General features: G+C 35.8%; 1 long non-coding RNA gene and 1 other non-coding gene across 2 annotated transcripts; both read right to left on the reverse strand.

The window, feature by feature from the left end:
* Positions 1 to 12,379: 12,379 nt before the first annotated feature.
* LOC121174927 (uncharacterized) lies at positions 12,380 to 21,474 on the reverse strand. The gene is made up of 3 exons (XR_005891659.1): positions 20,671 to 21,474; positions 20,300 to 20,516; positions 12,380 to 19,985 (listed from the first exon to the last, which is right to left on the reverse strand). It is a non-coding gene; the product is annotated as an uncharacterized lncRNA (long non-coding RNA).
* Positions 20,880 to 21,099, reverse strand: MIR5374 (microRNA MIR5374). The gene has a single exon (NR_048849.1). It is a non-coding gene; the product is annotated as a microRNA MIR5374 (primary transcript).
* Positions 21,475 to 24,494: the final 3,020 nt, after the last annotated feature.

The following is a 24,494-nucleotide window of genomic DNA, read 5'->3' on the forward strand; positions in this document are numbered from 1 at the left end:
GGGTGCTGTTGAATAGTTACCTCGACGTTGGAACAAGTTTGTTGGCATTGGAGCTCATCGCCATTGCCAACAGTGACCCTTAATGGAGAAGTCGTAGTCGTGGTTAGCCCCAACATCATAACTACCCTGTGATGCACGAAATTGTGCATGCTACCTCCATCTATCAATATACTCACAGGTTCCCCGCGAATGTATCCCTGCATGCGCAGTGTTTCAGGTACCACTTGTCCTGACAACGCATTAAAGCTTAGCTGTGCTGGTGGTGGGTCTGGAACGAGTTCTGGTAGGGTCAGCTGTTGCTCATGGGACTCCGACGCCGTGTCATTATCTTCAACAATGATTAGGAAAAGGGAAGAGGAACACTTATGTCCTCTGGAGTACTTTTCGTCGCATTGGAAACACAGTCCCTTCTCTCGTCGTATGGCTAGTTCCTCCGGAGTGAGTCGTTTGAAAGGAACGTTGGAAGAAGTTGTTCGTGCCGGTGTTGGTAATAGTGGAGGATTGGTGGACGACGTGGGTAATAGTGGTTGCTGGGAGCTTGAGGAAGCTCCTGTCACTGACGAGGGTCTAAATGTCTTTCGTGCGTCATTTTGTTTTTCTTCGTGTAACCTGGTGTATGCCACTACTTGACTCATCGAAATTGGTTGCAATACTTGGACCTCTCGGCGGATCGCCGGATTAAGGCCCAAACTGAAGCAACTCAAGGCCATTGAAGGAGGTAATCCAATGATTCGATTTGCTAAAGCTTCAAATTCAGAGAGGTAGTTATTTACCGTGGTTTGCTGCTGCAATTTGCATAGTAATCCTGTTGGATCTTCATATGTGGTTGATGCGAATCGTGAATGAAGAGCATGAAGAAATGCCATCCAAGATGATAACTGACCATTTCGGTGCATCCATTGAAACCATGCTAATGCTTGGCCTTCCATATAGATGATGCGATCGTGAGTCTTTCATGATCTGGTGTTGTGTGATACTCGAAGAATTGCGTTATCTTGAAGATCCAGCCTGTGGCGCCGGAGCCATCGAATCTCGGCACATCGAGCTTCATCCGATGCGGTGCTGTGTGTGATCCTGATGCTGGGAACGAAGTCGCCTCAGGTTGTGCTTGCTGTGGATTATATCGGTTTGCTTCTAGATGTGCTAATCGTTCTGATAAGGTCTCCATCTTCGCTTCAACTGTCGCTGCAAATTTTGCAAATAATTCCTCCAATTTTTCCGATGATAGAGCTTTTGATCTAGTACCTTCAGCCATACTTGTGATCGCGTGCTCAATGAAAGCGCCAATGATACCTAGCTTTCGAGGGCTAGGGAACCTCCCGCGATATACGAGACCCTAAGGAAGCTTGAGAAACTCACAGAGAGGGAGAACGCGAGTTCAGGGAAGAAGAGAAGAACTCTAGAGAAGAAAGAATAAGCTTATGGATATTTTTCTATATCTCATTTATAGTTTTACAGCTTATTTATATGCTCGTGAAACCATATCTAACCGCAAGTGGTTAGTTGCTGTTAACCCTAACTAACTAACAAACCTCTAACTACCCTTCCCGCCTAAGGATCTTATGATCAGCTTTTACCAAGACCAACTCATCCTAATTGGTAAACATCCCAGGTCAGCGCCTCCAACACAAGCAACAACACTGTCACCAGGGGACATTGGAGTGTGCGTTGAAAATGTTTTCGACCTCTTGCAGATCTTCCAGCCAACCAGCAGTTTCTACCTCTGGGAGCTCCAATCCCTGGTTCAGGCGTTTCATTTCTTGCACCACTGGAATCGCACGCTGCATAGCGAATCCGAGGTTTCTGTGGGTGGATCTGAACTTCAAAGCCTTGGAGACCAGCCCTGCTACCTGCTTTGGCCCTTCTTGAAGCGTAATTCCAAGGGCAGCCCCTTTGAACAGGTCTGTTCCTATAACTTGAATCAACTGAAAAGCTGCACACAAAAACTTCAATCTCAGAAAACCAAAAAAAAAAAAAGATAAACAAACCCTCCCTATTGCTCTTTCCATATGCATCAAAGTCCAATACTCTCTCACACACTCCTAGAATCTACGGTAGGTAGTAACAACAGTATCACTGAGAGACCACCTTCGAAGAAATTTCTTCCCCTCCTCTTGGAGACTTTCTCTACAAACCCCACACGAAACATAGACTTCTTTTACGAAAGTAATATTAAAGAAAAAGGGTAAATAGTCGCTTTTGTTCCTCAATGTATAATTCGCTAACAAATGCATTTCTGAAGGATGAAAATACAAAATTTAGTCCCTAAAAGTGTAAAAAGTGCGATAAATATATTCGGTTGTTAACTTCTGTCTATCATTATTAATAAAATAACATACATGACACGAAGGGACAAATTTTTCATGGAAATGATGTAACCTTGCTCGCCCAGGCGAACTGTTGCTTCAACCTGAAGTAACCTTGCTTGCCCGGGCGAGCTGGTTACTTCACCACTAAGCTATTTGGGGGGCCAGGCAAGCCAGAGGCTAGCCTGGGCGAGCTAGGGTTCAGAAAACCCCCTAAAATGACCTTTTTGCCCCTTCCTTTCGGTATCTTTCATATTCTTGATCAAAACATTGAATGATCATTTGTTTCGCACTGTAACTGACGTTCAAAACCGTAAGTCGACTAACAAAGATCAAAAGATCAACAAACGATAGTCCCCGAACGAAATTAGGGTATGACATTTGCCCCTCTTTACTTATCTTTTAATGGAAATAAAAGGGAAGTAAAGAAAGGACACTAATTTCGTTCGAGCAATCTTGCTATTCGACCGGACAACTGGCGAAAACCAAGGAAGTGAAACCGAGAAAACATGAGGACATTGAAGTTCTGTAGAGCAGAAGACATCTGATGTTCTTCTTTTATTTTCTTCTTTTTTCTTCCTCATTTTTTTTTTTAAAAAAAAGCATAGAAATAGAGGACGTCGAATCCTATGAAGTACAAACAAGGACATTGAGTCCTATAAAAGACAAAATACTTTCAAGTCTTTGAAATATAAATGAAGACGTTGTAACTTTTTGAAAGCGTAAATGACTGAAGACATTGAAGTCTTTTGAAATGTGAATGAAGATATGGTCATTTTTTGAAAGCGTAAATGACTGAAGACATTGAAGTCTTTGAAATGTAAATGAAGACATTGTGGTCTTTTGATAGCGTAAATGACTGAAGACCTTGAAGTCTTTTGAAATGTAAATGAAGACATTGTCGTCTTTTGAAAGCGTAAATGACTTAAGACATTGAAGTCTTTTGAAATCTAAATAAAGAAATTGTTGTCTTTTGAAAGCATAAATGACTGAAGACATTGAAGTCTTTTGAAATGTAAGTGAACACATTGTCATCTTTCAAAAGCGTAAATGACTGCAGACATTAAAGTCTTTGAAATGTAAAGAAGACATTGAAGTCTTGACAAAAGACATTGATGATAGTCTTTGAAATGAAAAGGGGAGAAGACATTGAAGTCTCTGCGAGACAAAGGACTTTGATAGTCTTTGAATTGTAAAAGCAAAAGACATTGAAGTCTCTGCAAGACAAAAGAATTTAGTAGTCTTTGAAATGTAAAGGCAGAAGACATTGAAGTCTCTGCAAGACAAAAGACTTTGATAGTCTTTGAAATGTAAGGGCAGAAGACATTGAACTCTCTGCAAGACAAAAGACTTTGATAATCTTTGAAATGTAAAGGGCAGAAGACATTGAACTGTCTGCAAGACAAAAAACTTTGATAGTCTTTGAAATATAAAGGACAGAAGACATTGAAGTCTCTGCAAGATAAAAGTCTTTGATAGTCTTTGAAATGTAAAGGCAAAAGACATTGAAGTCTTTGCAAGACAAAAGACTTTGATAGTCTTTGAAATGTAAAGGGCAAAAGACATTGAAGTCTCTGCAAGACAAAAGACTTTTATAGTCTTTGAAATGTAAAGGGAAGAAGACATTGAAGATAAAAAAAACTTTGATAGCAAGGACTTTGAGTCCTGTGAAAGCATAAATGCGAGGACTTTGAGTCCTATGAAAGCATAAAAGCAAGGACTTTGAGTCCTATGAAAGAAGCCAATAGGTACTAGTCCAAAGGGCTTAACCATATGAGAAAACAAAAGGTTGACTCTTTGAGAGGGCCTCTCATCCTAAACTCAAAAGATTAGATTTGGGAAAGTGGTATATAAAGAGAAATCTATGCACTCATAGCCTAATATGAACATGATTTTGGGATGCAGATGCATGCAACCTGCAAAAGGTTTTGAATCATGAAAAATTGTGTAATGCTCAAGACATTCTTTCCTATTTTTGTGATTTTGATTTTGATTTGATTTTTTTTCTTTTTGTGGAAAACACAGATTGACTGTCTCTTTATGAAAGACGTGATAACTCATGAGACTTCATCCTATCCTTTTGCAAATCTCTTTGGGGACTCCCTCAAAGTGTATGTTTTGTTTGATTTAGTCACTTGAAGATTTTGGGTATTGATCATAGGGTTTTCCCCTTTTCTTTTTTAGAAACTTCGATTATTCTGCATAGCAAGAAAACATAAGGCTTTGGGATCGATCGTACGCCCCATTGAAGGATGGCAATGAATTGTCACACTTTGGTATGTGACCAAGTGAAACTTTCCTGATTTAAGGTCATAGAGTGATGCCAAGGATCTATCAATCCCGCTGAAACTTGATGACATGGGCTGATCCCGAAAGAATTTATACAACAAAGGCCACCCTTGGATTCAAAAGGAATCATAAGGAGTTTGCATGAGCGACTAACATCAAATGTACCCTATTATCACAATTGTCTTTGGGCATTTTCCACGAGCTCCTGGTCGAATGAGTTTTATTCTCAAATGTGCAAGTGCGAAACCTCGAGGATTTCTCTTTTTTTTTCTTATATATATATATATATATATATATTTCAACAATCACAAGCGTGTATGGGTTCCATTCCAGAATCCCAACTTAAAAGCAAAATCAGTCATTCCTTGATCCACATAGGCTTTATTGGGCTTGTAATGTGGTCAGGGGTAAGAGGGCTATGAAAGAAAAGATCAAAGAGGCTCAAAGAGTGTTTGAGGGTTATATTGAGTAAGAACCTTGAGAGTCTTGCTTGTATTTTATTCATTTCAACTTTTGAGTTGAGCTTTACTCCTTTTGTCTTATACATTAATCCTTATTGCACCTTTTGAGCCTTCCTTGTAAAATCTGGAGATCCTTTGTCTCTTTTTTTTTTCTTCACTCGCCTTTGGCAGATTTTGTTTTCTTTTTCCTTTCATTGTTGCCCAACTTTATGCATGTATTCCTTGCATTGCTCTTCCCGCCGGTTTAGCGGCGGTTCCCTCTTAGGGTTTCTATTTTGCTTTTGCTATTTTTTTTTTTTGTTTTTAGAAAACAAATATGCTTTGGCTCAAAGGGGGTAGCAAGGGATAAATTAGTGTTTGGGATGTTAAAACACGGCCATGTGTCATTTCAAATCTTAACTAGATACTTTTGTAGTTTGGATTTTGGGACAAAACCTCTGGTAAACATGCTCCTAATTCTTTTTTCTTTTTTTTATTTGTTTATTAACCCTAACTTTTGCTTAGGCCGCCCTTTCGGGTTCCCGACCTACTGGGTAAGAACTTTGGATCTACCTCTAGGTTTGCTTGAGGCTTATGCACGGTGCCTCTCATTGCCCCAGTGTAAGGCTCTGAGATATCTATTGTTGTCTTTTGTCATGACCTTGTAGCAAGGAAAAATGAAAGAAACTGTGCAAATTCTTGAAAATGAATTTTTTTCAAGGACGAGAAACATTTAAAGGGTTTTCAATTGACAGATTAAGTTAAATGACTCTAGTTCTTGATAACTCACTTTTCTCTCAAAAAGAAAACTTTTAAGAATGATAAAATGAGGTCACATGAATGTTTGTACTTTTTTATTTGAAACACAGACAATCAAACATTCTTTTCTTTCTTTTTTTTTTTTAGAGAAAAATGCAAGGATCATGCATGATTGAACATAACATGCGAACAATGAAAATAGAATGTATGCAGTTGGCAAAACAAAAACATGCTAAATGAAGATGCATGATAATGCAATGACTTATGCAAATGTAATGCATGAATATGATAAATGAAAATGCAGGAATGATATGTCCATTATGATGCCATGAAGAGATGCATGATGCGATCAAGGAACAAGCCAGAGTGAGTTTGCTATGTGCCCCCTAATTCAAGAACCTAATGGCAAAGATCCAAAAGTTCACTTCTAGTGATAACTCCCAAGGGTACTTTCATGTAACCTTACCAGTCTCTAGAGATATCATCCTCTTAGATAATACATTATGGCGATAGGGACTATCAGTGACAATGCATCACCAAAAGAGGAAAACTCTAGATGAGGCTTCATTGTTATGAAGCGAGTCGGAGACCCAGCATGACCACAGATCGACCTCCACTCCTTATGGCTCACATAGACCCGGGTATAGGGCCTAATATCTCAACATGTGTGCGTGTAGGTGCCATGTGTGTATAGAAAAATATTTCTAACTATGAATTTAATAGATAGACAGACACACACCAAACACAACATCATAGCAAAGGTTATATACAAATATGGACAAAACAAAAGACAAAAGGGAAAAGGAAACATAAATAAAGAAGAAGTCATGATAAAAACATTGCACACTGACTGAATGGCCTAACTCTCTAACAAGTCCCTAGTGGAGTTGCCAACTGTCGCAACCTACCCTTCGGCGGGAGGGCGAGGCAAAAGGTAAAAATGGTGCGTCTTCTCATGAAGAAAACACATGGAGTCGCCACCAATATTTATTCAAGGAAAATGTTGAAAAAACCAAAAATAAGAAGGTTTGTGGATTTTGAAAATAAGGGTTCGAGAGTTGTTTACGCATAGGGAAGGTATTAGCACCCCACGCACCCGTCACAAGGAACGACAGCCTTTAATCGAGTGTGCAAAACATGACTTCAAAATTTTGTATTTTCCCTTTTTATATTTTTATTTTTTTTGGGTCGACAAGGGTGTTTCCCTTGCTTCTACGTATCCTCAGGTGCAATGAGAAATTCAGACCTATATAGTTCTTTAAGTCTGAAAGTTTATGTGTTACATTGATTTTATGTTTTATGAAAGATCGATTTTAATTGTAAACAAAAGTCGTTTAAGGTGTTGGACCTTGAAACAATGTTTTCAACTTTGAAAAACGGAGAGAATCGTTAAGGCATTGGACCTTGAAACCATTGGATCAAGTGGCCTCAGAATAATTAAGAAGGGGGGGTTGAATTAATTATTACTAGACCTTTACTAATTAAAAATTACCCTTCTTAGGCTTTTACTATGTTGTTAAGAAAATAAAGAATAGAAAAGAAACTTAACCAAAAGTAAAAGCGGGAATTAAAGTACACAGCGGAAATTAAAAGAGTAGGGAAGAAGGAGACAAACACACAAGAGTTTTATACTGTTTCGGTAACAACCCATGCCTACATCCAGTCCCCAAGCGACCTGCGGTCCTTGAGATTTCTTTTCAACCTTATAAAATTCCTTTACAAGCAAAGATCCACAAGGGATGTACCCTCCCTTATTCTCTTTGAACAACCTAGTGGATGTACCCTCCACTAGAACTGATCCACAAGAGATGTACCCTCTCTTGTTCTCAGTCAACAACCCAAGCAGATGTATCCTCTACTTGTACCACAAAGGATGTACCCTCCAATGTGTTAAGACAAAGTTCTCAGGCGGTTAGTCCTTCAAAACTTTGTGAAGGGGGAAACAAAAGAATTCTCAGGCGGTTAGTCCTTTGAAATCTTTTGTTTATGGGAAAGGGAAGAATCAAAAGAATTCTCAGACTGTGTCGTTTTGAATTCTTTGACAAGGGAGAAGGGAGACACAAAAGAATTCAGGCGGTTAGCCCTTCGTTCTTTTGGAAAAGGGAGATGAGAGACACAAAAAGAATTCAGGCGGTTAGTCCTTGGCGAATTCTTTTTGGCAAAGGGATAAGGGAATGAAAAAGATGAATAGCACAAGTTTTTGAACAAAGAACTTTTCTTGTAAGAGAAAGTTTTGAACAAAAACTTTTAGAAAGATAAAGAGAAGATGAAATAACAAAGTTTTGAAAGATATGAAAGAAGATGTTGAAAGATAGATTGAAAGATAGAATGATTGAAAGAGATGATGGATATGAATGAGATAATGTTTCATGCCAAGGTCACATATTTATAGTTTCTTGATGACTCAAGTCAAAACTTGTAACTCTTGGAAATTCCTTTAAAACTAATTACTTAAAAAGTTATGACTTTTGAAAGAATCTTCAGAAACAAGTCACTTGAAGAATTGTGACTTTTGGAAATGAATTTTTCGAAAACAGTCACTGGTAATCGATTACCATTAAGGTGTAATCGATTACACATCAACAGATGTGACTCTTCATTTTGAATTTTGAAAATCTTAATGTTTTAAAAACACTGGTAATCAATTACTGCATTCTGGTAATCGATTACCAGAGAGTAAAACTCTTTGGTAATGATTTTGTGAAAAACTTCTTGTGCTACTCAATGTTTTGAAAAGCTTTTTTAATACTTATCTTGATTGATTCTTCTCTTGATTCTTGAATCTTGAGTGTTGAATCTTGATCTTGATTATTCTTGAAACTTGATTCTTGAAAACTTCATTCTTGAATCTTTGGAATTTGCTTGACTCTTGATTCTTTGGCATCATTGGCATCAACAAAATAACCTTGGAAGACATTGCTTCCACAGAAACGACCTCAAGTGATGTTTTGATGAAAAGCGGAGAGAATCGATAAGGCGTTGGACCTTCAAACAATCTCAAGTGATTTTAATGAAGAGCGGAGAGAATCGTTAAGGCATTGGACCTTGAAATGATCTCAAGCGATATTTAATGAAATGAAGAAGTTTATGAGTTGGTTTTATTTTGGTTTTGCTTATTAACCTTCAACCTTTTTTAAAGATAACTTGGAGTACTAATGATCAGTTAAAACTTACTTTACAAGAATAAAATGGAATTATTGATGATAGAAGAAGGAGATGAAGATGCACAAAACAAAAAAGGACCCCTAAGGGTGCATAGATCGCATTCAAATCCTTAAAACAAAAACTAACCGGATGACGAACGAAGAACGAACAAAGAACGATGTAGAAGTCGATTACGGTCGTAATTCGATAGCGCCTTGGCCTCATTTTTATCTTCTTTCTTCTTCTTCTCTCTGATTTCTCTCAATTTCTCTCAATGTTGGACCTTGGAACCTTTACTCAGCCTCCCTCACGCCTATTTATAGCAAAAGATGGCATTAGGGGTCATGGCAACTCACCCAGGCGAGTTGTTGCTACAACCTAAAGTAACCTTGCACGCCCAGGCGAGCTAGTTACTTCACCCATAAGCTATTTGGGGGCCCAGGCAAGCCAGAGGCTAGCCTGGGTGAGCCAGGGTTCAGAAAACCCCCTGAAATGACCCTTTTGCCCCTCTCTTTCCGTATCTTTGGCATTCTTGATTAAAACATTAAATGATCATTTGTTTCGCACTGTAACTAGCGTTCAAAATCGTAAGTCAACTAACAAAAATCAAAAGATCAACAAATGATAGTCCCCGAATGAAATTAAGGTATGACACCAGCCTAAGGGGGAGGTGAGCATTTGCTTGATACACCCCATTGTCACATCATATAGTTACACTTTGTGCATGTTCTTCATGATTTGCATGCCTCATGACACCTAAGCACACTTAGTGGAGAATCTTGGATTTGATCTTGGATTAGTGGGTTGAATCATAGCTGAAATTCACTAATCATAATTAGTGAAAATTTGGCTCTACAAATTCAAGTGAAATTTGAATAGAAATTCAAATTTTTCTCCAAATTTGTGTGACACTTAGGCTATAAATAGAGACCTTGTGTGTGCATTTTGGAACTTTGATCATTTAAGAAATTAGACTTCAAATTTCAAACCTCATTCTCCTTTTTTTTCTCTCAAAATTTCGTTCCCGTCTCTCCTTATAAGAATACTTTAATGAGATGGCATGACAGACTTGTATTTCAAACATTTTGGTGTGAGCTTGTTGTAGCATATTATGATTGCTACTGTTTCTTTATTTCTTTGACCCTTTGAATGGCCAAACTAGCTTTTTATGTCTGCATGAAAGTTGTAGATAATTCTATCCTTGACATTCAGGCACTGGTCTCATTTCATTTGGATCACAATAGCATAAGCAATCTTCAAAGCATTACAATTGTGTTATATTGTGAGGACAAAATGACATCATTATTTTCATGATTAGTTTCTTCCAAGATTCTAGCCTTATTAGAACACAACTTCTTCATGAAAGATGTAGATATTTCTCTTAGGTTTCCACAACCACTAAGATAATTTGAAATGCACTTTTGTAGCTCAAGAAATCTTCAAATTATTGTACACATATAAAGCTGTTTAGGCATACTAACGTTTGCAACTTCAAGCTCAATTTTGTCCATGATTTAGGTTGTATCAAACCATGACTTGTTCATGAAATTTGAAAAACATTCTTCAAGCATTCCATAGCCACCAAGAACAACTCAATTGAATTTTTGGAACTTCAAATACAATGTCCATAATGAACTCATTCTATTGATGAAATTTCATTATGAGTGTGTTGCAGCAAGGTTGTTCTTCATGTCATGTTCATTCCACAAATCTTCATGTCTAGAAAATTTTTCTTGTCCTTTAGTTGCTTATTACCTCTCTTGGCTTGAAGTTTTTCTCTTCATCTAGTGAGTATGTTGACTTCTTTATTGTAGTACACAACCAATGATACTTTGAGTCTTCTTTAGACTTTTCAAGCTAATAATCCTTTTTTAGGGACTCATGATAGCCTTGAGTTTACTTCAATTGTTATTCTTTAGAACTTGTCTTTTTTTAATACACTTAAGTAAACTCATCATTAGGAAAAAAAACTTAGAAGGCTTATGATTTGTGTTTGAAAGGTTTGTTATAATTAACACACCAAGGGTTTTGGACTCAACATAACCCACTTGGCCTTACATTATGAGCCTAGGGGGTTTTAGGCCCCCTAATGAGAGGCCCTACCAGGTCCTAACCCATACAACCCCACTTAACTATCCATGAGTCAAGCTATTTTATAAATGATTTTTCAACTCTACAAAATATATATTTTTAATTTGATTGACGTTGTTTTTGGCCAATGTTGACTAGAGTTATTTGTTATCCACCTTAACTAAGGTTATTTTCTTTGTCAAGGCCATTTTTTGCTGATCTCAATTATGTATAATTTTGGCAAACTTCGTTAGGATTATTTGTGGTTGACCTTAACCAAGGCTATTTTTGGTCGACCTTCGTTAGGGGTATTTTTGGTCGATCTAGGCCTGAGCTATTTTCGACCAACCTTGGCTGAAGTTGTTTTTGGTCAACCTTAGCTATGATTATTTTTTATTGACATCAACCAAAGCTATTTTGGACCGACCTTGGCTAGGGTTAATTTTTGGCCAACCTTGACTAGGATTATTTTCGGTTGACCTTGGCTAGGGTTATTTTCGGCCGACCATAGTAGGTGCCATTTTTTGCCATCCTCGATTAGGGTTAATTTTGGCCAACCTCGGTTAGGATTATTTTCAACCAACCTCAAATAGAGTTATTCTTGACTAGCCTCAATTAAGGATATTTTCTCGGTCATGACTATTTTTGGTCAATCTCGTTTATGATTATTTTTTGAGACCTCAGCTAAGGCTGTTTTAGACATACTTAGGCTATGGTTATTTTTGGCCGACCTCAATTAAGGCTAGGCTATTTTAGACATACTTAGGTCAATTCTCTGCTTTTTTTTTTAAGAAGCAAATCCTATCGCTTTCTTAAAAAGAGCTTATATAAAAATTGCTTATTTTAAAGTTTAAACAAACTCTCATTATGTGTGTGACATAGGGTTTGTTTGTTTACCTTTATTTATTAAAAAATATTTTTTAATAAAATGTAGTTTTATGCTTTTCTTATGTGTTTGTTTAAATCGTGTATGCTTAAAAAAATAGTAGTTTTTTTTTTGTTTTTTTTTAAATAAAATCCTATTTGTTTCTTAAAAAATCACTTTTTTAAAATCCATCTTTTCTAAAAGTTCTTTGTTTTTTAAATTTTAACAAATTGGACAATAATTGATCATGGTCACCCATAATCAATTATGCCTACATATATAATCAATTATCAATTAACTATATAATCGATTATGTTTTCAACAAAATGGTTCCCAAAATGTGATTATGGGCCCCGAAAAATTGTCTTGTAAGGGTAAAATGGAATTTTTAATAATAATCTATTTTCTTCTTTTATTTGTTTTCAAATCAAATAAATTCTTTATTTTATTTCCAATCTATTTATTTACTATTTCTCTTAAACCAATAAGCACCAACTAGGTTCATTTTTATCCAAAAATTTCAATTTGCATCGTGTTAGTGCAAACCTCTAACTTTTGTGTCAACCTGATTTTGTTTATCTAGTCAATCTTTTGTATAAATTATTTTTTTGTTTCTTTCCCTTTCCCTTTTGTTCACATTAATTTTTTTGGTGAAGTGGTATATGTATATTGTATATATATTAGGTGATTGCATCTTGTCATGACCTGCTATTTGTGCCTTCAATTTTTGAAATTGTACTATATGATTTGAGTGAAAAATTATATTTAACAAAGTAATTTAAATAAATGATAATTTTGTAAAAATAAATCCTATTTACTCATGAAAATTGTAATATAACTAAACATTGAAATCTTTAATTTCAAGAAACATATTAGTTTTAATCAAACATATTTTAAGTATTCCCATAAATCATGATTTCTAGGACTTGTAATTCCCCCTAGGAATTATGATTTTCAGGAATGAATAAACTTTTCCTCTACCCAACGCTCCCTTAATGATAGACAATAAAAATTTTAATGAACTAATAATTGTTTATCAACAAATAAAATTGATATATTGATGGAATGTACAAGGGGTACCAATAACTCATACATATAAAACAAATATAATATATAATATTCCCACTGGATATAACCTATTAACACAACAACCAGTGTGCAAATAAGAAATAACCAATGAATATAAAAGAATCTCAATTCGTGTAACATCATTCTTGTACTCCACCAATCAAAACTTATAACAGATCCTTCTAGGCCAAGCATTTAATAGCATTTCCACAAATCTGTGTCCACCAACTCCAATATCACAGAATTGATGTTCTCCCATCTATTCCACCAACACGTGATCCAAAACCCGTATAAACCTGCACACTGAATCGATTAACAGAGACATGCAGCTGGTTGACTTTGCCATTGCATGAAGGAATAATGAAAGCCTAGTCCGCTATGCTAAAAAGAATGTCATGCATTACCGAGTCAACCATCAATGGCTTGTTTCTAAAAATCAAACCATTTCTAGCATTCCAAATTGACAAGGTCGTAGCACACCATACAACATACCAAGTCCCTCGTTAGACTTGAAGACGCTTCCTTGGTAGTGGTTTTGAAAGTGTATGAGTGGCTCCTCAAGTAATAATGTCAATAAAGCTGCCCATTTATAACATTCATTCAACACTTTTGTCATCACCCTACACAAGAAAATCATACATGATAGAGTTTCTTCATGACACCACGGGCAGGAATAATTACCATCTTGTAACTACACACCTCTTCTCCTTAAATTGGATTTTGTATACAACCTATCTAGGATAATTCTCCAGACAAAAAACTGGACCTTAGTTGGAATCTTGAGCCTCCGCACCTTGTTAACTCTGTCATCATGTTAGCAACCAAACTTTATATCAAAGAGAGACAAATATGCAGATGCAACAATAAATATGCCTTTTGAGTCCAACCAAACCCAGTGATCCCTACCACTCCCTCCATAGTGAATCCTTTCCACCTCTTGAGTAAAACTTTGTAACATTGGGTTCTTCCACTTAAATCAGGATCTTCTCCAAATCAAATTCCATCTCCACCTGCCATTCACTACTTGACCCATATTTGATATAACCTCTTGTTGTTGTTGAGAATTCACAAATAGCCTCGGGGTACTTGTGAGCCAAACTTTCCCCACCCAACCATCTATCTAACCAAAAATTTGTGTGACTTCCATCCCTAATCTTCCAATTAGTCCAATCATCGTACCACAAATTGTGTACCATGTTTCCGCAAACCAAATTCAAATCCCTCCACCATAATGATGACTTAATACTAGTGTTTTCCACCCAAGATTTCTACCATCACCATATTTTGAAAAAAATAATTTTTCCCATAAGGAATCCCTTTGATGAAAGAAATTCCATTTCCATTTTAGTAGAAGTGCTTCCTTGAAAGACACAATATCTTTGATGCCTATGCCTCCTTGATCCTTAGGTCTACATAACTTTTCCCAACTCACCCAAGCTATCCTCTTTCTCTCCAAATCACCACCTCACAAGAAATTTATTTGTAAACTAATGATCTTCCTAGCCACTATTTTTTGAATTAAAAAAAAAAGACATAAAGAATAGTGGTAAGGATGACAATACCAAGTTTATCAAACAAAGTTTCCCTAAAAAAGATAGGTATTTGTGTTTCTAAGACGCCAATCTTTTTTTCACCTTTTTTTATGATAGGCTCCCATGTCAGCTCTTTTCTAGGATTAGCTCCAATTGGAAGGTCCAAGTATGTGTAAGGAAATGAGAGAATTCTACAATTGAAGAACTCCACAACAACCCCTACCCTCCCATTTTCCACCCTTATACCTCCAAATCTACTTTTCAAAAAATTGACTTTTAGCCCAAAGACAAGTTTAAAATTTCTCAATATGTACTTGATAGTCATTACATTCCTCCAAGATATTTCACCAACAAATATGGTGTCATTCACATATTGTAAAAGATTGACTTCAATATTATCCTTCCCCATGCAAAATCCCTTGAAAAGGCTCTTAGAAGTTGCCTCCCTCATCAAACCACTTAGACCCTCTCCCACAATTGTGAAGAGAAAAGGTTTTATGGATCACCTTGTTTAAGTCCTCTCTTAGGATAAAATTCACTAAATGGACTACCATTCACAAGCACCAAACATGAGCTAGAAGTCAAACAAGCATTTATTCATTTTATCCATTTATAAAAAAAATCCAATCTACGGAGCATGTAAAGAAGAAATTTCCAACATACGAAATCATTTGCCTTCTCGAAATATACTTTGAAAACCATCCATTCCTTCTTCAACCTTTTTGCCTCATCCACCACTTCATTAGCCACTAAGACACTATGTACAAGGGACCTTCCTCCCAAAAAAGCACTTTGACGGTTGTCAATCGCACCATTAAGAACCTTTTAGAGCCTATTTCTTATTGCTTTTGCTATGATTTGTACATGCAGCCTACCATGGAGATAGGGTGAAAATCCTCTAATCCTTGGCGAACTTTGAGACTTTCGTATAAGGCTAATAAAAAAGACATTACTACCCCTTGGGAATACACCATGCGTATGAGACTCCTCCATAAACCTCATAATATCACCCTTTAGTGTACTCCAAAATTTCTTTATGAATTTGAAGTTATACCTATCCTGCCACAAACTCTTTGAACTTCCACAATCCCAAATTGCTTCCTTGATTTCCGCTTCATCAAAATATCCAACAAGCATATTATTATCCCCATGAGAGATCGTGTTAAAATGAACTCCATCCAACAAAGGTCTTTCCCAATCTCCTTCAATGAATCTAGATAGAAAAAGATTCTTTCATCACCCTAGGTTTCCTCCACCCAAACACCATCAATATGCAACCCTCTAATGAGATATTTTCTCTTTCTGCAATTCACCACAAGGTGGAAATATTTGGAGTTACAATCTCCCTCTTTTATCTACTTTGCTCTAGATTTTTGCCACATCAATAAATCATATTGCAAAGCCATCTTCCAAAATAATTCTTTGCTTTCTCTTCTAGCATTTATTTCCTCCTCATTGAGTGCTTGTGCTTCTTCCTTTCTATCCAAGTCATTCATCTCCTTTTCAAGTCTTTGACATTGATTTTGAAGATCCCCCACATTCTCAAGACTCCATCTCTTTAATTTTTTTTTTCTTCATTTCTTTTAATTTTTTCCTTTAGAACAAACGCTCCCCACCCATATGCTTCCATGCTACCCCATTCTCTTTCCACAAGTGCCACACATTCTTTCTCTTCCAACCACCAATCCACAATCCTAAAAGGTTTAGGCCCCCAATCCACCACCAAGTTCTTCAACAAGATAGGACAATGGTCGAAGATGTTCCTATTAAGAATATATTGAGTGCTAACTTCCAACATATTGTGCCACTCCCTTAAGACCAAAACTCTATCAAGTCTATTCCTTGCTTTACCATTTGGTCGATACCATGCAAAGCTTTTCCCCGCACACGGTACCTCTTCCAACTCCATTTCATGAATAAAATTAAAAACTCCCTCATTTCTCCTCCCTTGTTATCCCTACTATGCACACCTTGTCTCTCTGACGCCCTTCTTACACAATTGTAATCTCCCAATACACACCACTCCTTAATCTCTGAATTTTCTTTCCATAGCTTCAAATCTTCCCACAATCTTCTTCTTGCTACTCTTTCACATGAAGCATAAACATTAACCATCACTACATCGATCCCCTTCTATTTCCATCTTCCTTGTAAAGAAATGAAACCTTCCCCAATGAAATAATGAGGTCATTCAAAAAAATTTGCACCCTATATACATAATAAACCACCGGTTGAATTCACTGTTGGACTCATGACCCACTATACATCATTTTCCTCCCACAACCCTTGACAAAATTTCTTCTCAATCACATCATTTTTTGTTTCTTGAAGACACATCATTTGTAACTCTTCCTTACCTACCAAACTTCTAACAACCTTACTCCTCACCCTGCCCCCAACTCTTTCACGTTGAATGATAATAACTTCATAGTAAACTAGCTATATCCCCTTCATTTTGACTTCTACTAGAAGATGAAGTTGCATGTTTGTCTCTATTTTCCATGTCCATGATTCTTTTGCACATAGCTTCTCCTCTCCCACCATAGCTTACACAAGGATTTTGAGCAGTCTCCCCATACGATAGTCACACCTTCCTCCTCACTTTTAGTACTCAAGTATCTTACCATTCCTTATCCCTCCATTTGCAATGTTATTGTTTAGGGAATGTATTTTGAATCTAAGCTTCCTCCTCCTGCTTTTATTTTCATCCGTCTTTAACCCATTAAGAGTAGACAATGATGTATTAGCTACATAAGAAGGCCCACAAGACACTGCATCCCCTAGCTCCTAATCCTTAAGTGTATTACTACTAACACCCCGTACTTCATTCAAAATAATTGCACTTTCCTTGATTGGGTTCTGACGAGAGTGGCCCTCCCCCTCAATACAAGATTGGGCTTTAGACAACCCATATTTCCTTTCAGACTCCATCCCACCTTTATTAGCACAATCAATTGTATTTATTTGGGCCTGGTTGAAAGCATCCAGCCAAATTATTTTCCCCGTTTGTTTCCATTCGTTAATTCAATATCCTCCACAACACCAAAGTTTGACTCCCCATTTTCCTTGATCCCTTCCCCATTTACCTCAATATCTCCTTCTGTTTGAAAAATCTCCTTTTCACAACCCAAAGTATCACCCCTTGCCATAGATTTCCCTATGTCTCCCACATCACTTCCATTTTCGTGTGTATGCGATGACTAGTCACTCACCCTCGTACCTTTAGCCCCCTACCAGTCCCTAGGTTGTCCTTATTCCTGACCTCTGCCATCAAACTTCTATTTTGTCCCACTACCACATCCTCATAACGGGTATTTTGAAATATCCCCTGGTTTTTGTATTGTAGTTTGTGACCCTATTACACAACGCTCATTGTCTTGCTGGTCTGCTCTGTCTTTGTCTTCTCTGATCAATTCCTCCAACCCTATATGTGTCATGTCTTCGTACTCAGCAAACTCCGAAGGGATGTCTACACCAATCTCACTGCCATTTGAAGACCCATCAATGGTAGACTTCTGGTATTTCCACTCCCAACACCTGCACTGAGATGGTTTGCTTGAATATCTCCTCACTGACTTTAATAGTATGCACCTTCACATCAATTTTGAGTTTCGAACAGGATGAAAATGGTAATTGCATGTGTACTAGATTTTTTCCATACTTTGTGTGTGTTGATCCACAGTCACCAGGGATCCAAAACTCAGAACAACTTTAACCAAGATCTCCTCCTCCAATGCATGTAAAGGTAGCTTAGTACATCTAACCCAAATCAACCGGTTCGCCATCACCAATTTTGGTGACCACCTGACTATTGTATGAAACATATATTTTGTTCCATCATCCCCAAATTTCCTCCTCGCCTATGAACAAATCTGTTACTGTTTCTTTTGAAGATTCGAAGATTAATACCATGTCACTCCCCATGTACTGTAATCTTATCTCCCTTCTGTCATAAAATATTTTAGCTTCAAATGAGATCTCAAACAGTTTCAGATCACTTAAGAATCCCACCAAACACTCCTTCAACCATGCCTTCTTATCCCCCTGAACCTCAATACTTATCCCTGTCCATTCTTCCTCCTCCTTCCCCTGATTTCTCCGCTTAACATGTCATCTTTGTTTGCCTTTCCTCCATCTACCTTCATTAACATGAGTATTTCTTCTATTAGCAAGTTGATTCCATTGAATTCCGTCTACATTTCTTCCATGGCCTCCTTTTTGTTCATCCTTGTTTTTGTCCTCCAAGCTTTTCCCTAGTTGAATTTGTGCTCTTCCACTCCCTGATGTTTCTTCTTTACACTTGTGCTTTTGTATCATTTCACTCCCTGTTATTTCTGCCTTACTCCAATGTTGCTTCTGGTACCTTGGAATATTGACCAACATCTTTGTCTCCCTAATGCGTATTTGGTCAAGCTGCGACTCCAAAGCACGAATATATTTTACCTCAATAAACCTAATGAAGTCGTATCTATCCCCCTGACATTTCTCTTCCAAGCAATATACACTCCTCAAACTTTCCCATATCTCTGGAAGATTTTCCAATGTTTAGTCTCATCAAAATCATCGAGTATTTCCTCTATCAGATTTTCAACCCTGTCTCCATTGCAACCCCTTCCCGTGTTTACTCTCGACCCTCTCCCAAAGTCTCTCCTAGAACCTCTCATCTCACTTTCATTATCAACTTCAGAATTATAGTTTGTCACACTTCAAATAATTTCAATAAGCTTTTAAGCTAATACAGTTACATGTTTGGAGGACGTCTATGGCAATATTGCAATTGTGTATTTGTATCTCTAGCTATCTGCTACCTGTAATGAACTAATGATATAAGAAAGTTAATTTTATAAAATTATTATTATATTTTATCTATTTATTAGCTTTTCTTGATATCTATAAAAAAACTTATAACAACAAATATTATGGGAGAGAGGGAGTAACACATTCTTTTAAATATACTCTTCATTATTCACTATTGGAGAAATTATTAGGTCATTGATTCATCATCACATAATATGTAATTAAGTGTTGTTAATTCTTTTTTATAAAAGGAAAAATTTAGATGACGTTTGATTTGAGTGTTTTTTGTTTTTATTTTTAAAGAAAATAAAAAATAAGAGTAAAAATATATTTGTTTAAATTTAGAAGAAAATATTTTCAAAAAATAGACCCAAATCTGAAAACGAACGTTTTTAGGCTTTTATGAAGAAGTGAAAACGTAGTGACATTTTAGAATACTTTCTTCTGGATACATCTTAGAGAACTTTTAGTTAATTCCTTTTCTTCCCGGGACTCATGTAAACACATTATGGATTGAAGCATGCACTACCCTGCTTCTAGAAAAAGGTAAGAACAATAATTAACCAGTGAATATACAAGGTACCTGTTGTGGCTTTTGCTCGACACACCATCTAATACACCATGGTAAAGTGTTTAACGTGGTAGTAGTTACCAGCGTTTGTTGCATTTTTCCTTGCAAATGGGCAGCAATCAGTTATTCAAAGTGACAAAACCCCTGACAAAATACATGTTCTGTATCAGATAAATGTTTTTTTGAACAAGTTCTATATCAGATAGATTAATTATGGATTTCAACTTTTGTCCTCAGAATAAGATCATAAGAACAAATGATTGCATAAAGTGAGAAGTTTAGATAAATGACCATTTAGAAATATTATTATCTAAGGATTTAAGTGCTTCTCAAATAAGCCACCAAACAATAATGGGCTTCATATGTCGGTATAATGTACCATCACGAATTCACGATTTATACTGGCATTAAGAGGCCCGAAAGAACACATAAGATAAGACAAACTCATAGAGCCTAACCTGTGGATAAATGCCATTGTTGATAATAGTTATTGTACCATGCTACTAGAAATTAGACAAATTCATGGAGTCTAACTTGTCCATAACGTTGATTGTTTCTATCTTCTCATCATCTAAACAGGGTGAGTTGTATTTTGCAACCCACTTTTCATGATGGGCCAACTCATCCTGCCCTTCTTTAGAAAGAATTAGGCAGGTTAGTCTGCTTTGCCACACCCTGTATGTGAAACACTATCCAGATTAGGGAGAGGGGTAAAATAAGCACTCCTTGATAACGGAAAGGAAAATAAATGCCTGGATCGGATAATGGTTCATGTATCATTACTCTAAATAAAAATTTGTAACTAAACAAGAATGAAAAATATATTAACATTGTGGTCACTTGTTGATCCCAATCTTCCTATCACTTTAAGGGAAAGCGATCCTCCACTCCATCCTCTCTCGCAACCTGCATTTCAGGGCTAGCAAGCATATAAACTCAAGAACAAAAAGTGTTATGCTTACGTTCCAATCTGCGAGCAGTTTTTATTATCGCTCTTAGGAACGAAAACATGGATTTGTGAAACTCACATTTTGAAGTCACCCATGTTTTATAATCTGACATTTGAAATCTAAATTTTCCAACAAGAGCTTCTACGGGGATCTCGGGTGTCCTTTATTTGTTTCAAAGCGTGAAAGGAGAAGAAATGAGAGAGAGGTCCCAAATTTGAATTCTCCCATTAGCATTGTGGAACGTTGTTGGATCTAACGCCCTTGTTGAGACATTTAAATTCCAGATGTCAGACTATAAAATCTCGATGACTTCAAGGTTGCTTTTCCTAGATTTGGCACCGGATGCATCTGATTAGTGATTACAATGATACGCACAGTAACCCTTTTGCGTCACTCGACAAAGAAAGTAGAACAAACGATACGGTACAACAACCCTTTTGCGTCACTGCTAACTTTGAGGAGCACCACCTCACATAGTAATACCCAAGATTTATATATTAACTTATGACTTAAATATCTTTTTATTTCTTATAATTTACTTTTTTTATTTTTTATTAATCATTATTTTTTAATTCTTAAAAATTATATTTTTTATTCCTTTTGCGTCACTCGACACTTTTGTTTGGAAGAAAGTAGAACAAACGATACGGTACAACAACCCTTTTGCGTCACTGCTAACTTTGACGAGCACCACCTCAGATAGTAATACCCAAGATTTATATATTAACTTATGACTTAAATATCTTTTTATTTCTTATAATTTACTTTTTTATTTTTTATTAATCATTATTTTTTAATTCTTAAAAATTATATTTTTTATTTTTCGTTCTTGTAACATTTTAAATAATATTTTTTATTGTTCAAAATATTATTTAAAATACTTTAATAACTAAAAATAAAATAAATATAATTTGAAAACACTAAAATCAAAAAAATAATTTTACAATAACTAAATAACTAAAAGTAAAAAAATACTAAATTAAAAAAATATTTAAATCTTAACTTTTTTTTTCCTTTTTCTTTGTTGGGGTGGATAAGTGCAAATTAAAGTGATGCATATTGTGTGATTGACCTTTTGAGTTTGGACTAGATTTATTGTCGCAATTCAATATATCAATAATTGTTTAATGAGTGGTCAAGATTAAAGATACACAACTTAGTATGAGTTTGTTTTTCTGTGAGAAGTTAATCTTACAACTTTAATCAATTTTTATAATTTTAACTTTTTAATTTTTTGAAAAGTTGTAACAAACACATGAATTTTTTAAAAAAATAACTTTTTTTATGAAAAAGTGTAAGAAAATTAAAACCTTAATTTTTTATATAAATAAGAATAAATTATTCAATAAGCAAATCCGTACACAAAAGTATACTTTTTAATTGTTGTCATTGCTATCAAACTCTATCATATGTTTTCTTATAAGTAAAAAATGCATATTATATCAATGTTTAGAAATAGAGAGAGATCCTCTTACCTTTATCTTCGGTGAAGTGTGTGAATCAATGAAGTTTTACACACATTTTATAGGCAAGATTAGTGAATCCTTCTCCTTACCAAAACATAATAACTCTCACTAGTTCCTCTATTAAGAATAATAAAATGTTTATTATGGTTGTTGTCACAATTACTTTATTATTCTGTAACAACTCTTCGTTATCAAATAATTAACTATAATATTAAATATCAAATCAATTCATAATATGAGTCACATTATATTTTCTAACAAAAAGTATCAAACAAAATCAATAAACCCATTAGGGTCATGGGTCACCCTAATGGGAGATCGAGTTAAGTAGTGTGTAGAACGTCTATTTAAACCTTTATTTTGATAACCACTATAATTAGAGCTTTTGTTTCTTTGGTGAGATTCTGATGTATCTTCACAAGCTTTGGTTTTTTAGGTTGGTTATGCAACTAATCATTGGTCCAAAGTTTAGTTACACTTAAAACTTTGTGTCCCTCTCCAAGAATATATTCTAAGAGATGGAACTTAGGTCCTTTTTCCATAAACTTAAGGTGTGCTATTAATTAGCTACACTTATTGGATGTCTTAGGTTCAAACTTTGTTGTCACCATTGTACAACAAAAAGTAAATGAAGTCAATTAATGGTGAGCGTTATATTTAGGAGTAATAAGAAAAATTAGGTCTTAATTTTTACTTAGCACTTGTTGCAAAGGTTTGAACATCCATCAATAGCTTTGTGGTGATCGCCATGCACACTCTCTCGTCATCTCTATTATGCAGTTCATCTCCACCAAGTACCCAGTTTGGAACCGCAGCAGAGGATCCAACTACACTTTCATCATCACACAACTTTAACATTTATTTTCGCATCCTAATGCGTCATCAAAAGTCTAACAAAGATATCATACAAGCTTTCAAGTGTCTTTAGTCTAGCTTAAAAGAGCCTAATAATTGAAATGTCCTACTCCTGCATAAGGAGTGATATTGAGAAGTGTGCTTGACAGAAAAATTGAAGCTGAAAAGATAACTGTTTAGAAAAGTTAGTGCACCCTTCTTAGGAATGGAGACTTCCCCCTACAGGCTACTAAAATACAATACCGCAAGAAAAAAAGAAAGCATAATTGTGATTTTGATTATCTAGCAAAATGAGAATAACATTTAATGTTGCATTATGAGCTCCAACATTCCTATTTTCTAGTGTTGAATGGGAATAACTTCAACTCATGATGAAATAAAAGTTCTCTCTAATGACCATTTTCCAATGTTTATAAATAGTCAATATAGTTTGCTATGAAGAAGTTAATGTACACATTTGTTTTCAGTTTAGTGAGTAAACATTCTCTAAACTTATTGTATATATGTCTTAGAGGAGGTTCTATTTAAAACTACATATACCTATTTGTATTTATTGTTGTTCCTAAACAAACAATAACTTTTGGTTTATATCTCTTTATACTTTGGAAAAGTTCCTGAAATGACTATTGTAAAGAACACTTAGGTGATGAGGAAATAGGTTTTTTGCTTGTATCTCTTAATAGTTGAAATTTTGGTTGATAGTCATGCACTAAATATAGTCTCAAATTGTGAAAATAACCAATATAAAAAAGGTAAAATTGTACTTTTGGTTCCCAAGTTTATCTCCAATTTTGAATTTGGTCCCCTTATAATTTAATTCACAAATTTGGTCCCCTAATTTTATAAATTCATGCAAAATTGGTCCTGGAAGCCCGATTTGGACGTTGACCGTTAACCTCAGACGTTGATTGCCACATGTCAATGCCACGTATGACTGCCACGTGTCAACGTCTGAGTGGTTCCTTGTAAAGGCTTCATTTTTTTAGGTAAAATTGCACTTTTGGTCTTCTAGTTTTACTCCAATTTCAATTTTGGTCCCCTTATAATTTAATTCACACATTTGGTCCCCCAGTTTTATAAATCCCTTTATAAATTCAGCCAAATTTCATTACTGGAGAAGTTATATTTCAAATTTCAAACAAAAATATCATTGTCATACATAGGTTACTTAAGCAGTCATATACATATAATATCGCATGGGGGAGCAAAAAAAGAAAAAAAAAAGAGGGGGTTATTACAGAACCTGTTAAAGTAAGAGATCTGAAAATTTCAGACCCAGGTTGGGATTCATGCGCCACTTTCCCAAGTTGAACAATTCCGAAAGTGGGAGAGAGACAAAGAGTGATTTTTCTCTAGGTTTCAAGTGAGTGAAAAACTTGCGA

The sequence above is a fragment of the Glycine max genome, chromosome 5, assembly GCF_000004515.6.
Source record: "Glycine max cultivar Williams 82 chromosome 5, Glycine_max_v4.0, whole genome shotgun sequence".
NCBI classification, from domain to species: domain Eukaryota; kingdom Viridiplantae; phylum Streptophyta; class Magnoliopsida; order Fabales; family Fabaceae; genus Glycine; species Glycine max.